This window comes from Triturus cristatus, chromosome 8 (assembly GCF_964204655.1).
Source record: "Triturus cristatus chromosome 8, aTriCri1.1, whole genome shotgun sequence".
Lineage (NCBI taxonomy): Eukaryota > Metazoa > Chordata > Amphibia > Caudata > Salamandridae > Triturus > Triturus cristatus.
The window spans coordinates 1,426,589,866-1,426,604,859 of NC_140591.1; the positions used below are offsets into that span (position 1 = coordinate 1,426,589,866).

The following is a 14,994-nucleotide window of genomic DNA, read 5'->3' on the forward strand; positions in this document are numbered from 1 at the left end:
TGCCTCAGCTTCTAGACAGTGCATTATCAAACTTTTCTAGCTGCCATTAGTGAAGCTAGCCCCACATGCAGAACTCGTGTCGTGAGCGAATAATGTTTTCTTCTTCCCTAACTCTCTTGCTGTCATCTTGAAACAAGCATTTACAATGCAATGGTCTCGGCATTGTTAAAGTTAGAGCTATTGGCATTGCTCATGACATTATTTTTGTTTTTGTTTTTAAAACATCTCTCTCTCTCTCTCTCTCACGAAAATAAGACTTATTTTTGTGAGAGAGAGAGATGTTTTAAAAACAAAAACAAAAATAATGTCATGAGCAATGCCAATAGCTCTAACTTTAACAATGCCGAGACCATTGCATTGTAAATGCTTGTTTGTTTTGAGAATCTGGTCACCCTACGGGAGTGGTGCCTGCATGCGCGCGCAGTCTGCTCATTTTCGAAGAACATACTCGTGATTGTGGCGCGCCCCCTGCTCGCTCCTGCAAGGTAGATGCCGGTACAAGCACGAGTGTGTGCTTCGAAAAAGAGCAGAACGACGGCTAAAGGTTCTCCTACGCAGCCCATGCGCGCTATGTAGGCGAGACCTAAAAACGAATGATGTAAGTGCCCCTATTGTTTAGTTCTTATGAATCATATTATGTACTCGGCTCCTAAAAGTGAGACGTTTTCCGCAGGGTGATTTTCTAAGTAAACCATGCGACCGTTAAACAGCGGCAGAGTCTCTTCAGTGAAGGAGACGGTTCTAAAATGCGGGTCTAATATTTTAGAATGGCGAGGGTGGCCTTAGAGGTGAAGCCTCGAGGTAAGCACACCGCCATGTTGGATTGGGAGTTGTTTTCGCTTTATTCGAGTCTGTTCTGCTGACTGCGCTCCCAGGAATAGCGCAGCACGCCCAAACAGGAAGTGGGCGTGGTAGAACGGAAGTGTTGTAAGCAGCTTCTTGAAGTAAGCACGGCGCTAGCACCTCTCTGTGCCGCTGTGAGTACTGAGGGCGATCTAGAGGGGCATGCAGGTAAGTGACTAGCAGGACTCTGCCCCGGAACACAAAGGACAATGGGTGTCAAGTCCCACATGCACCTCTGAAACCTCTGACAATGGGGACCCAACAGAGGGGGCTAAAAGATATTTTTTAGGCCCTACTCAATATGCCTGACTGTTAACAACGGGCATAATTAAACCCCCACGGCGCATCATTCGTGTCAGTTTCCCACCAGAATTATATGAGTCACACACACTGGAGTTCAGCCAAGGACAAGGGCAGAGACGCGACCTGCATTCACTCAATGGTTATTCGTAGTCTTCTCCAAAGAGGTGCAAACTAGACTGGCAGTGTTTATCACCCAGTCTTGAGCATTTACTTTTTCTGTTTGTAGCCCTGATTATGGCTTTACTAATGTAGCACTACACGTACAAGGATATACCAGAACTGTACTGGATGAGTTAATAGCTTCTGCACTGAGTCGTGCTGGCAAAGAGACTGATCTACAACTTTCAAATCACACCTGCCCCTGCATAGTGAGGTTTTGGGAAACGGCAGGACTAAAGTTCCTATCGCTAGCTTTTGTAGCGTGGTATGTTGGGGATGCGTACATTACAAATGTAGCGCTACACGTACCAGGATGCATCAGAATCGTACTGGTTGTGCTACTGGCTTCTCTACTGAGGAATGCTGGCAAATAGAATAGTCTACACATTCCAAATAACACCTGCCCCTCCAAAGTGAGGTTTTGGGAAATTGCAGGATTTAAGTTCCTATCGCTACGTTGTGTAGCGCAGTACGCTAGTAATTAACACAAATCCCACAATACAACACGTTTTGCTCCGCAGATGGGCATGTTGAATGACATAGAAACAAGTTCCGCAGTTGCAAAGTAATATACATGAGGAAGTGCAGCGATTGCCTAAAGCCATTTCAGCAATCAACTGCTGACTAGTGTTTAGGAAACAACCAGACACAAATCCAACGCTGCTAGTGTGTAGCTAATTACTCACGAATCGACGAGCCATTGAAATAGAGAATTAAGAATGTGAGTCAACCGGCCAAACGATATTGTGTAGAAAATTAGTAATGTGTCAACCGGCCAAATGATGATATTGGGCGAAATAGAAAATTAGGAATGTGGGTCAGACACCATAAGGGTAATTCAGGGAGGGGTGGATTATCTATCTAAGTGGTCGATTTATGATCTGTGAATCAGGAGGTTAAATAAGGATATATCAATCATGCATGATTAATAAAAGGCAATTATTTGCACCAGTTGGATGGCTAGCTAGCTACCTAGTACCAATCCAGCATTATAGCTAGATAGTTGTCTAATACTAACCTCAGAGGGGTTAGCACTGGGATTCCCTCACCCACTAGAACAGCATTAGCACACCCAGCAGGTTAAATCTGACGCCACTGATCACCCAGCTGCAACGTTAAAATGAAGGACAAGTCGCCCATCCAGAACTATTATCCTTCCAGTTTTATTGATCGATTCCCCCAAACAGGAATGGATGGATCCTCGATCAAGGAAGGTGCTGTAGAGCAAACTGGGACAAAAGTCCTTTGCATGGATTAGAAAAGCTTACTTGCCATATGCCCTATTTTGTTCCCTCAGTGGGCTCAACAAACTACAAACCAGCAGGCTCTGCTCCTCAATTTAATGTTGTCATTCTTCAAAATACTTGAGCCCTTTTGAAAGGAAGCACATCCAAAGTATTCTCTAACCCAAGTGAGCAAGGCTGCTGCCGCCCAGACCAGGCTACTAAGTTACTGGTGGTGGTTGCAGCAGAATTACAGTGAAGAGGTACAGGGCTTTCCATATACTTCCTTGTGGGTAGACCGACCTCTGCATCTCCTCGATAAGGGACTGCTTCATCATTGCCTTTGCTGGGTTTCCTTGACTATCCTCGTGTAAGATGTATGTGTGAGCGCTTCAGCGTATTTTACAAATGAAGGCAGTGGGGCTGTGTCCGGGTCACGGACAAGGTGGATGTGATTTAAAGAGGTCTGACAGCTGATTTCATATTAAGGTGGTGGGGACTGTGGAACAACTATTTGTTCCTGAGGAGCCCAGGCAATGGGGGTCGTTTTTGGTACTCCCTTTAGATAGCAGACTGCGTGGGAGAGGGTGAATCGAATGTAGAAGCAAATGCCGCCTCACCTTGAGGCATACACCAAAGCAGACGTAAAATGGCTTACCGAGGGCTGTGAAAATATAAACATTCAAAAGTCATATACTGTAGGTGGTGCAGTCAAAACATTTGGAAATGTGCCAAAGATGGTGGAAGTAACCGAGGCAGTGAATTGCACATAAGAGGTCAAAGTGATTCCCGATCCTTTTAAATACAAGAAGATCCTTTTTGTTATGGCATTGGTGGTTGCAAGGAGACGTGTTACAGAGTTAAGGTTTATTTATGTTATTGAGAGCAGCCAAGAGGGTAGTCTACGGTGGTCGTTGCTGCCCCACTAAGTTTTATAAGTTATGAGACTGTTTGAACATTATGGTCCATATTGATACCCTTGGTGGCTAATGCAGATACTGCTGTACGCTTTATCTTCTCCCAAAGCCTGATTAAGATCTCTGGACGTGTGCTTCATATGCCGCATCAGAAGTGTTCTATGTGGTCTGAAGTTGGGAGATGAGGCTTTACACTTGTCTGATTGTTTCTGTATGTCTAAAAAAGCCACAAAGTCTCATTGTTAGTGACTAGTAGCTGAAATCGTAGCTGAAATCTAGGACCAAGGACACCTTGAAGGGAGGGAGCAGGAAGAAGTGATAATGTTGAAGTTATGAGGACACCTACGGAAAGTCTGGCGTACAGCTGAGAGATCTGGTCCCACCAACCAACAGTGCAGTGGAAATGAAGAGAAAGTGGCTTGGAAAAAGATGACTGCAGCATTGGAGATGGGTAACTTTGTGCTGAAACTTAGGGCACACCAGCCTTTTCCACAGGTACTAGATAAACTATGGCACTAAAAGTAAACTGCAGCTGAGTAAAAACAAGAAAACTCAAACCATACTAGGAGACTTGGTTGAGAAAGAGATCAGTGGCCCCATGATGTGGAGATGTAACCTTATTAGGAGATTAAAGCAAAGAGTCAGGTTTGGTAATAGGCTAGGAGACTGCGGAGAAAGCCAGCTAAGACCCCAGACTGACTTTTTGGTGATGGAAGGCTAGAATATGAGGACAGTTTCCCTTCTAGTGTTCACCTCAGTACCCCTTTCACCCCACATCTAAAAATATTTGGTTTGTTTACGACGACTGGAGGCCTTTGGCGTTTTGGGCGGCTTCCGAGGAGAGCATTGACCTTAAGTCCATTAGGACCTTGCAGCTAAATACATGGAAGCCATTTTTCTCCCCCATGACCTCCACAGGTCTTTGATCACCCCACATTTATTCTGTCCACCCAACAGGAGGTGGTTACCAGCACCCACAGTTTCTGAAACTGGGTAAGAAGGACCAGCTGGATTTCTTTTCGATAAGAGAGGGATTTTGAAGACTGCATCACTTTAGATGTCCAAGGCTTCCTCTTTATGTCCCCAGAGTGTGGATAAATACTGGTCCTCTCAGTTAAGTGGTTGATTATTTGTTCGGACATCAAATGAGCTCTGCGAACCAATGTTGAGCAAAAATTTAGAAGGGGAAGAACCCGTGGTGGTGGTTGTCCTCCCTCAGGTTGAGATCCCAGAAGCAACGTGTGGAAGAAAAGCAGCTGGACTGCGCCTATGATTTTCTGGAAAATCAGCACAAGCCCTGGCTCACTGTGGGCATGCATGAAGACACAAGATCACTGCAGCACAGCTGGTCTAATCACAAAAGGTAACAGGTTCACATGCCATGAGTGTGAAGCTGTTGTGACTCTTCCCGGTTTCCATGTTGATTGAGCCTGGACTGGCTGACTCTCATGGGTGCCTCATATAAGCCCAGTCCCAGCCTACGGCCAAGGTGGCAACAAGGGTCTTTGCTTCAAACACTGACATGGCAATTCTGTTCCACTGGTTGTGGCTGGTCCTAATTCCAGAATATGTTGAACCATGTTTCTAGCTCTTGAGTTCAAGTGATATTGCAGTTTAAAGTCGTGGTTGGACCCTAATCCTAAAGTCTACCTTGCAGCTGTACTCTGTTATGTAACTACCATTTGTATAGAGCACACGCTGCCTATATAAAACTGTTGTTAGTCCAGGGATGACATTTCAAATGGTGCCAACATTTCTAGGACAGAGCACAGCATGATTCAGTTTGCACAAGTAATTGTCTCATGTAGGATGGGTGTGTCAGCAGGCTTGTGGGTGACACTCTAGTGTTGTACCAAACACTTTACATGGTTAGTCAGTTGGTGGGTGTGCCTGTTGCCCGTTAAATTAATGTTTGGAAAGTGATTGTTAGTGGCATGTACTGCTGAATGTCATAATAATGCTTTAATTAGATATGCGTTCTTTTGTGAACACATAGATAATAACAATTGGAATTGGGGAAACCTTGGGGTCCAGTGGGAGGTCTGTTTGTCTCCCAGCAAGAAGTTCTCAGTCACTCAACTAGAAAAGTCATAGGGCTTGATCGGTCACTAAGCCATGTTGCAAAAACAGAGAATGACCAATTACTGAGCTAGCGATACTAAACAGGAAGTGATAGAACCTCCAGAGAAGGAAGTGTGCTAGGAGTAATAACCCATCAACCCAGCCTCGTTGATAAATTGAGAGCTATTTGTTCATGCAGTAATGAAGGTAAATAGTGACAGCGCATCCCATCAGGAGAATTCTAGAGAGTGATTAAAGACTTCGCAAGGAGAGTCGTTCTCTCACCCAGCAGAATAAATGTACCAGTCACTTTGCCAGGTGGAGGTTGATTGATCATGCAGGAATAAAGGATACAAGGGGAGCGACTGAACTTTGTAGAAAGCAATTTATCATCCAGTCATGTGGGTAGCTGAAGAGCAATTGATAATCAATCATGTAATTTGTAAAGCGCACTACATACCCATAAGGATTTCAAGTAGGGGTGGGCGGAATTTGCAAAATTCACTTTAGCAAACTATTGCGAAAATGTTAAAAATCTCCGCAAACATGTGGAAATATCGCGAAGACGCAGAAGTTTTTTCCCGCCCGTTCGTGGTATTTTCTGTTTGGTCGCGGCTCGCCAACTTACCCATGCGGTTGCTCAAGGGCGCGGCCATCTTGTCTTCACTTGTCTCGCGGTGCATGATCGCGAGAAGAAAGACGTGATCGTGCGACGAATGACGTTACTGCGGGCGCGAACCGTCGCGAGACAGCGCAAATGGCTACCAACAATCCAACATCTCGTGGAGAACGCGACCGGATCGGGAAAACTTGTTGGCGAAAGCGGGTATTCAGGTAAGGCGATCGCGCGCACGCGAAAATGTATTTTTTTTTACAGCGTGGGCAAGCAGAAAATTTCCGGTAAGATGCGGATTGTGGAAATTTTGACATTTTCGCGCGCTCCGCGGAACGCGAAAATGGCAAATTATCGCAATTACCGCGAGCGGAACGGAATTTTCGCCCAGGCCTATTTTCAAGGCTGTGAGAAGTTGGCCTGGCATATGCTGTCCTCTAGTTATAGGGGACACCTTGCACCAGACCAATTCGACTCTTATTGATGATAGGTTAAAGACAACCTTTAAAGAAAGCTATCCTAGTGGTAGCTGTGGAGAGCAGCCTTCTGGCCAAGTCTTGAAGGAGTGTTAAGCTTATTGTTTTACCATAGATAACCTCTTGAATAACCAAATGAAAGAGTAGTCCACACAGGTGTATATATATATAAAATATATGTATTTATTCTAGACAGAATCCCACAAGTCTCTTTATGAGGCTAGAGGTAAAGTTACAATTAAAACAAGCTTTTATAGATACAATAGATAGCACTGGAATCACAGGGCCCCAGGGGGGGACCAAACCATATATAAAAAAATGGTATAAGAACCACGACCATTCTACACACAATGCCTAGGGCATTTAGGATCGCTGGCCCCTTAAGAATCTACCCCAGGTTATGAGGAAGGGGACACACGGGAGACGCGTGCAGTGCAAATAGCTGCTATCGGGATCTCTATTATAGCCTATGGAGAATGTCGCGGTTTGATTTAAACAGATTAAAAATACTTCAAGCAGGAGTTCAAAGTTAAGGGCTTAGAGTTAAGCCTTTGAGGAGCCCACCACCACGAGAGTACCGAGGTACCACCGTTACCTGCCCCAGGGAAGCCGGGTGCATAGGTCGTTTTCGATGTCGGGTCGTGGGCTGATTTTCAATGGGAAAATGTACAAAACTGCTGCTAGCAAAAAGCGTAGATGATGCTGTGTAGAATGAAGTTGTAGATCTTGAAGAGAAGAACCTGAAAGCAGAGGGGACAGAGTCTGGGTCACGGCACAGTGACCAGGGAGCTCAAAGGAAAGAGCCCTTCAATGTTGGGTGCTTCAAGTGGAAAGAGGTGTAGCTTGGATCTGCAGCCACGGGCTCCGGGAGGCTTTAAGGAAGACCAGCTTCTGGAGGGCGACTGTCCCACGAAGGATGAGGGTCGCTGCGGTGTTAGTGTCCGGATTGGATCCACTAAGCCTTGGCAACCGCAACCCACGCAAGATGAACAAATCAGCTACTGGTGCAGACCCACGAGGTCTGAGAGGGGCCACCTTTGGGGAGGCTGTAGAGCAGGCCTGGAGCAACCAGGGGAACTCTTAAATGTCGAGATTGACCTCCGCTAGGGCCCACAAGTCAAGAGACAAGGGACCGCGGGAGGCAGCAATTTGGAGTGCGTAAAAGGGAGCCCACGGGCCACCGGAGGGGGCTAGGGCGCTGATCTTTGGCACAGTTGCTGCTGAGAGGTTGGCTCAATATTGGGCCAAAGCACAACTTCCCCACTGGTCAGGGTCGCGTGCTATGCAAGAGGTGGCCGGTGTCCTGGGGTATTGGGGATCTCGGCACCCCCGCGGTCCACGGTGCTCAGACTTGCTGTGCACACTCACTGGCCTCTGGGATGCTCTGGAAACCCACCTCAAGGTTGCTGGGAGTCGACGAAGTCCGTAGGAGCAGCAAAGTTCCAACCGGGTCACTTGCAGTGTGTCAGGTGCCTGCCAAGCAGGGGGATAACTCCTTTATCCCAAGGGAGATTTCTTCAGTCAGCTGGGCAGCAGCTTGTCAAAGGTCAAGTCTGTAAAGTCCAAGATTAATCTGAGGCTCTGGGGACACAGTATTCACCTTTATCCCCAAGATTAGGGGAGGGTCCAGATCAGAGCCTACCAATGAGAGTTGAGGTGGGAAAGGGTGGCTACACCCACTCCACGTTGTGTGTTTCCCGCCTGGGCGATGGGCAGGATGCCCCTGAACCGGTTCCAGGCGGTGTATGCAGAATGTAGGCGCTGTAGCAGCCTACGTGCAACTCTGAAAGGCAACATATGGTGCACCCACCCAGTTCCAATCCACATATCCTGTCTGGGGAGGTGCTTGCACCTCCCTGCCACAGGAGCCTTATTGTCCAGCTGGCGAGGCTGGGATTTTCCCCAGCAAGAGCCAGCCAGAGTCGTGTGGGTGGCTGGTAGTGGCCATTTTGTACTACGTGTGCACTTTTAAATTGGTGTCTAAATTCTGCCGCTTTTCCCATATCGCCCCTCTAGCAGGGGGGAATCGTGCCCTCATGCCCATGGCTGGACTGGGGGTATGATTCCTACATGTTTGACACCAAACACGATATGGTTCTGTGTAGCCATTCTCAAGTTATCACGCTATCGCTATATACTTATAATTAGGGCTCCCGGTTTTCCGTTTAAACGGATATTTACATATAAATACAGACGGAATTTTTTTTTTCCCTTCGTCTGTATTTATATTTAAAAGCGGGAAAATACTACCAAATTTTGCTGCACTGCCGTGCTCCAGCCGAGTTGCTTCGCCATGCCCCTCTCCCTGATTCTAGGGGTGTGTCTGCCCACCAGTAACACAAAACACTTGCAGGGCCCTACAGCTTGTGGTTTTCTGGAAATTCCTTTCAATTAGGGTCGTTTTTTAACTGCTGCTGTGCCCCCCTGAGCCAATCGTGGTTGGATCCAAGCGTCCCTGTGTGGATGTGTCACCAGTTCTCTGTTCCCGCCCCCATACCTTTTGCCCTTTATTTTTGAGGGTCAGCCAGCTGCCATTTCACGCCAAAGGTAAGTGTCTTTTACCGACATATCTCCTCTCGGGGGACAGATGAATGGCGGCTTCACAGTGTACTCGCAGGGGCTGGAGTGTTTGCTGAGTTTGTGGCCGGGTTGTTCTTGCAGTGCAGTACACGGTGTCCTTTTGTTACATAATTGGTGCTCTGTTAAGTGCTCTAAATACCTTCAGGTCCAGTTTGCGCATTTATAAATCTGCAACAAGAACATGTGGCTGCAAGCAGAGGCGCTACTAGAGTTAAATTTCGGGGGGGGGGGGGGGGGCTAAGAAAAAAATGTTTGGGGGGGGGGGGGGGGGGCGGGGGCTGAATCTTTTCAGCCATAGGCAGAGTGGAGCTGCAGGGGCTCTTAGAAAGGGTGAAACAGCGAGGCCTCATTAACATACAAATGGTCTTTTAAAGACCTGTGAAGTGCTCGGGTGCAGCTGTGTGTGCACCGGGAAGCTGTCTCATCCCGGGCTGCCGCACACGACGGGGAGGGCTGAAGCCCTGAGAGTCCAATGGGTGTTGCGCGCCTGGCTGCAAGAACAATCTGGCCACAAACTTGGCAAACACTTCAGCCACTGCGTCTTCACAGCCAAGCTGGGTAAGTACACTCTCCCAACGTCCACAGCGCACCGCAAACACATCCCAAAAACATATGCAGAGCAGTACACTGTACCTGCCCCTCTGCACCAAGCAGATATACTGTCGGTGTTTATCTCTGCCTCGGGAGCTGTTCCAGAAGCTGTGCAATGAAAGTTACTGCATGAAATGAAAAAAAGAGGGATTGTAGCCAGACGTCGGTGTGAACTGTAAAAATTAAGTAATATGCTGAAATACAAAATATACTACAGCAGTAGCGAATTGTGTGTTTTATGAAAACACACAGACCTATTTGAGTTTCAATGTAACAAAACATCTCACCCTGTAAAAAAACATGCATCACATCGGCCTCGCGAAGATTTATTCATTTGTGGATATTTGTTCTTTTGAAAGCCCTATTGCATTAATATTTTTAATTTTTTTTAGAAGCCAGTTTCTGCACAAGTGAGGGACAATCCCTCATCTCTGTTAGCTCCATGCAAACTGTGGCAGGTCTCCTAAAAGAGTAGATTTTATGAGTATCCTTTTCTCCAGGACGGCCTCTTCTATGTCTTATGGCAGCTGCAAAGTTGTAACTGCACTTAAAGGCTAGGGCAAGTACATGACTGTGGCCGATTTCCACACACACTGACACTATTGTAAGATCATATTAGTTTGCATTAAAATGCGAATATAAATTGTGGTAGTACTGAGCTGTTGATAGCCTTAAATAAATGTGGAAAAATACTAACTGCAGCGTCGTCTTTTGGTTGCGGAAAAAATAAATGCGGATATATACAGAAAAAATGCCCAAAAAATAAATACAGATAAATACAGACGGAAATGGCAAAAAAATAAACACCATAAAACCGGGAGCCCTACTTATAATGCGGTTAAGAGTATATGGTATGGCTACACTACAAACAACCCAGCAATGATTTTACGAAGGTTGCAGAGGGGCCCTACTCAGGTAGGGGTCTCCCCTCACACATACTTCAGCACCCTGCCTTGTAGGATTACCAAGGCCTGCTATAGGGGTGACCTATGAGAGTATGTGTTGTAATTAGGTGGGATACAGGGTACCTATATCCCTGTAAGGGGTGCTAGCACCACCTTACCCAGACTACAGTAGTGGTCTGGTGGTTTCAGTTTGTATGGCTGTCCCAGGGTGGCACAATAAGTGCTGCAGCCCTGGTAGGCCTCTGAGGGACCCATGCCCTGGGTACCTAGGGTACCATCTACAAGGGACTGGTAGGGTATCCTCAGTATGCAATTAGGTTGTACCTAGTGTGAGATGTTGGCCTGATGTATGATGTCACTAGTTCTAGTGTACACCTTATATCAGTCCAAACAACCCTTATGGTGATTGGTTGTAAAGTCAACCTTATAGACTAGCTATCCTAGTGGTAGCATGGACAAGAGCAGTCTTGGTCTAAACTCTGAACGGCATGTGAAGCCAGCTGTGATACCATATACAATCCCTTGAATACCAAATGAAAGGACACTACAACAGATATATATCAAAATAGAATGTATTTATTCTAGTCACAATACCTTCAGCACTCTTTATGAGATTCGAGGTAAGTACAACACAGTCTTATTTAAGCATACATAAGTTACACAGGTAAGTAATACAGTTAGGCCCTAGGGGCCACGCAAACCATATACTAAGTAAGTGGAATAAGGACCACTGTCACGAACACAGGTTAGGCCTAGGCCATGGGAATCGCTGGGGCTACACTATACTAACAGTTGCTAGGCATTGGAAGGCCCACGGGATTCAGGTGTAGAGTGGAAACACTCACGCGTAATGCGTAAAATCGATAGAAATAGTAAAGTTTAGAACTAAAGAGTTTTAGGACACTTCGGAAGGAGCTAGGAGTTAGAGGCTTGGAAACTAGACACTAGGATAGTCAATACCCTTGTGAGCACCGGAGTACTCGAGTTACCTAGCCCACGGGCTGCGGGTGCATAGGTGTGAACTTGCGTCGGGTTTCGTCGTTGACTCCTATGGATGCCTGAAGAAAAGATGCTGTCAGTGAAGAGTGTCCGGTGGATCGGGATCAAGGAGGACACCTGCAAACAAAGGGGACAGAGTCTAGGTCACCAGCCAGGAGCCGGGAAGGAACCAGGAAGGAACCAGGCGATGTCGTGAAGATGCAGGTGAAGAGGTGAAGCTTGTCGCAGCAGCCACGGGTACCAGGAGGCGTTGAGGACGACCAGAACTAGGAGGCGTGCTGTCCCACGAGGGCTCTTGCTTTCGGCGGCGTCTATGTCGAGTTGGGACCCAACAAGCCTTGGCAAGCGCAACCCACGCAGGATGAAGGATTTGCTTCTGTTGCAGACCAGGAAGGCCTGAGGTGCCTTCCTGGTCTGCAAAGGCTACTAGCCAACGGGCAAGCAACCGGACAGACTCGTCGAGCAGGAAAATGCAGAAGGGCCCCACGCAGAACTCGTAGAGTGTGGGGGGGCTGGTCTTCGGTGCAGATGGTGCTCGTGGTTGGGGCTTCTCAATCTCCAGAGTACAACTTCGAGGATGCCTCAGAAGCTGCGCTGGAAGCAAGTAGCCAATTTTCCCATGTCTCTCGTCGCCTCCATGGATCTCCGCTTTGCTGTGGATGTGGATCAGGGTCGGAGAAGTCTGGAAGTCAAGGCGCTGGTCGGGCTCTGCAGTCGGTTCCTCGTAGAACTTTAGGCAAAGCAAACGGCAGGTTGCTTGATGGTGCCTGTTTGCACAGGGTGGCCACTCCTTGGCCACAAGGGAGATTCTTCAGTCTTCTTCCGTAGTCTAATGTCGAAGGTCCAGAGTTTCTGTTCAAGTTTCAGTTTTCAGGATAATCCAAAGTCCTAGGGACTCAGTTCCCACTCTTATACTAATCTGGGGGGCTGGGTTACCTGCTAGGTCCCTCCTATGGGTGGGACCAGGGAGGGGGGTGGTTACACCCCCATCCCTTTGTCCAGTTTCGCGCCAGGACTGGGGCTGGAGTGGCCCAGCACCGGTTTGAACTGGACTATGCATGGAACACCTAGTGTGCCCCAGGCAATGTCTCGTTTCATCATCCCTCCCTGCCCCAATACACTAAGGCCTGTCTGGGGTGGTGCTAGCACCTCCCAAGGCAGGACACCTATTGTCCAAGCCTCCCTTGCCGGGATGACTCCCAGCAGCAGGAGGTCAGACTTGTGTTGCGGCAGCAGCATCCATTTTGTGATGCTGGGGCTCTGATTAACTTTAACCGGATAGTAGGTCTTCAACATGTCTTCTCCCTCTAGAAGGGAGGAATACTATCCTCATCGCCTGAAACGGGGTGGGGCTAGTACTCTACAGTGTTAGACACCTTACACAACATGTTTTGATAAAGCCAAACCATAGTTACCATAACCGCGAGGATTATAAGGCACTTTAAGAGTATATGGTAGGCGATATCATAGAACAGCTATAAGGACATGGTTCCGAAAGCTGCAGACAGGCTCAGCTCATGCTAGAGCACCATCTCACATGTTACCAAGCACTCTGCCTTCAGGATTGTTAAGGCATGCCATAGGAGTGACTGATAGGTTACCCATGTATCTATATATAAGGTAGGTGTAGGAATACTACACCTAAGCAAGGGGTGATTACACGACCTTGCCCCAGCTGAGTGATCAGCCAGTTGTCATAATGGAAGGCCAGCCAGGGGTGGCATAATACATGCTGCAGCCCCTGGTAGGCCTAGGGTACACCCATGCCCTGGGTACCTAAGGTACACTGTACAGGGCCATAGAGGGTGATCCTTACCAATTGGGTTATGCACCTAGAGTACATAGTATTAATTTAGAGAGAGAACAGCTGGGCTGTGGGTCTGATTAGCAGGCCCACAGCCACATCTAAGTCGAAAACCAGTAAAGCAAAAGCAAAAAGTGGGGGTGAACATAGAAAGCAGACCCTACACCTAGGGTACTCACATCTTTTAACAGAGGAATCAGATTGGCTGGGGTCCTGGATAGCAGGGCCACAGCCTGGCTAGAGTCATAAAACAGTCAAAACATCAGCAAAAAGTTGGGGGCAACTATGCAGTCGATGCCACTCTCCTACAAAGGCGCATGAGGTGTGCTGTTGCTACTGGTCGAAGAGCCAGGTCTTGAGTTGTCTCCTGAAAGTCAGCAGGTCTTCGGTTTGTCGTAGGTAGAGAGGGAGGGTGTTCCAGGTCCTGGCGGCGCGGTGGGAGAAGGACCTGCCTCCGGAAGTTGTTCTACAGATGCGCAGGACTGTGGCCAGGGCATGGTCAGCAGAGCGGAGTTTCCTGTTGGGTACGTAGAAGGAGAGTTGACTGTTGAGATAGGCTGGTCTGGTCTTGTGGAGGGCCTTGTGAGCGTGGATCAGGAGCTTGAAGGAGATTCTCCTGTCGAAGGGGAGGCAGTGCAGGTTCCTCAGGTGGGGGGTGATGGGGTCGCGGCACGGGACGTCGAGGATCAGGCATGCAGAGGTGTTCTGGATTCTCTGCAGTCTGTTGATGAGCTTGGACGAGGCTCCGGCGTAGAGGGCGTTTCCGTAGTCGAGTCTGCTGCTGACTAGGGCCTGGGTGACTGATTTCCTCGTGTTTGTCGGGATCCATCTGTAGATCTTGCGGATGGTGTTGAAGCAGGTGGAGGAGACTGTGTTGACTTGTTTGGTCATGGTGAGTTTTGAGTCAAGAATGATTCCCAGGTTGCGTGCGTGGTCGGTGGGGTCCCCAGTGATGCGGGCCACCATGAGTCGTCCCATGCTGAGGGGTTGAACCCGAGGATGAGGATCTCCGTCTTGTCTGAGTTCAGCTTAAGTCGGCTTTCCTTCATCCAGTCTGCGATTGCCTTCATTCCCTGGTGGAGGTTGGATTTGTTAGGGTCCTTGGTGAGGGAGAGGATCAGCTGTGTGTCGTCGGCGTAGGAGAATATGTGGAGGTCGTGCTGTTGGGCGATGCGTGCTAGTGGTGCCATGTAGACGTTGAACAGTGTCGGGCTGAGGGAAGATCCTTGAGGGACGCCGCAGATGATCTCGGAGGCCTCTGACCGGAAAAGGGGGAGGCGGACTCTGAGTCCTGCGGAGAGGAAGGAGGTGGTCCAGTACAAGGCCTTCTCCTGGATCCCTGCGTCTTGGAGTCGCGTACGTAGTGTGCGGTGGCAGACGGTGTCGAAGGCGGCAGAGAGATCCAGGAGGATGAGGACCGCCGTCTCGCTGTTGTCTAGCAGGATCCTGATGAGGGCGATCTCGGTGCTGTGGTTGCTGCGGAATCCTGATTGGGAGGGGTCCAGGATGTTGTTGTCTTC

The 14,994-nt window shown here is 48.2% G+C and overlaps 1 protein-coding gene across 5 annotated transcripts in view; it reads left to right on the forward strand.

Moving 5' to 3' along the window:
* Positions 1-431: 431 nt before the first annotated feature.
* The window catches only part of DXO (decapping exoribonuclease), a 47,332-nt gene continuing 32,769 nt past the window's right edge, over positions 432-14,994 (forward strand). For 3 of the 5 annotated variants that reach the window (XR_014967931.1, XM_085623214.1, XM_085623212.1), the window contains exon 1: positions 880-1,011. The gene's annotated coding sequence lies outside the window, so the exon portion shown is untranslated. Of the gene's footprint in view, positions 599-879; positions 1,012-14,994 lie in introns of those variants that run through there. The other 2 variants (XM_085623215.1, XM_085623213.1) reach the window with 2 other exon arrangements.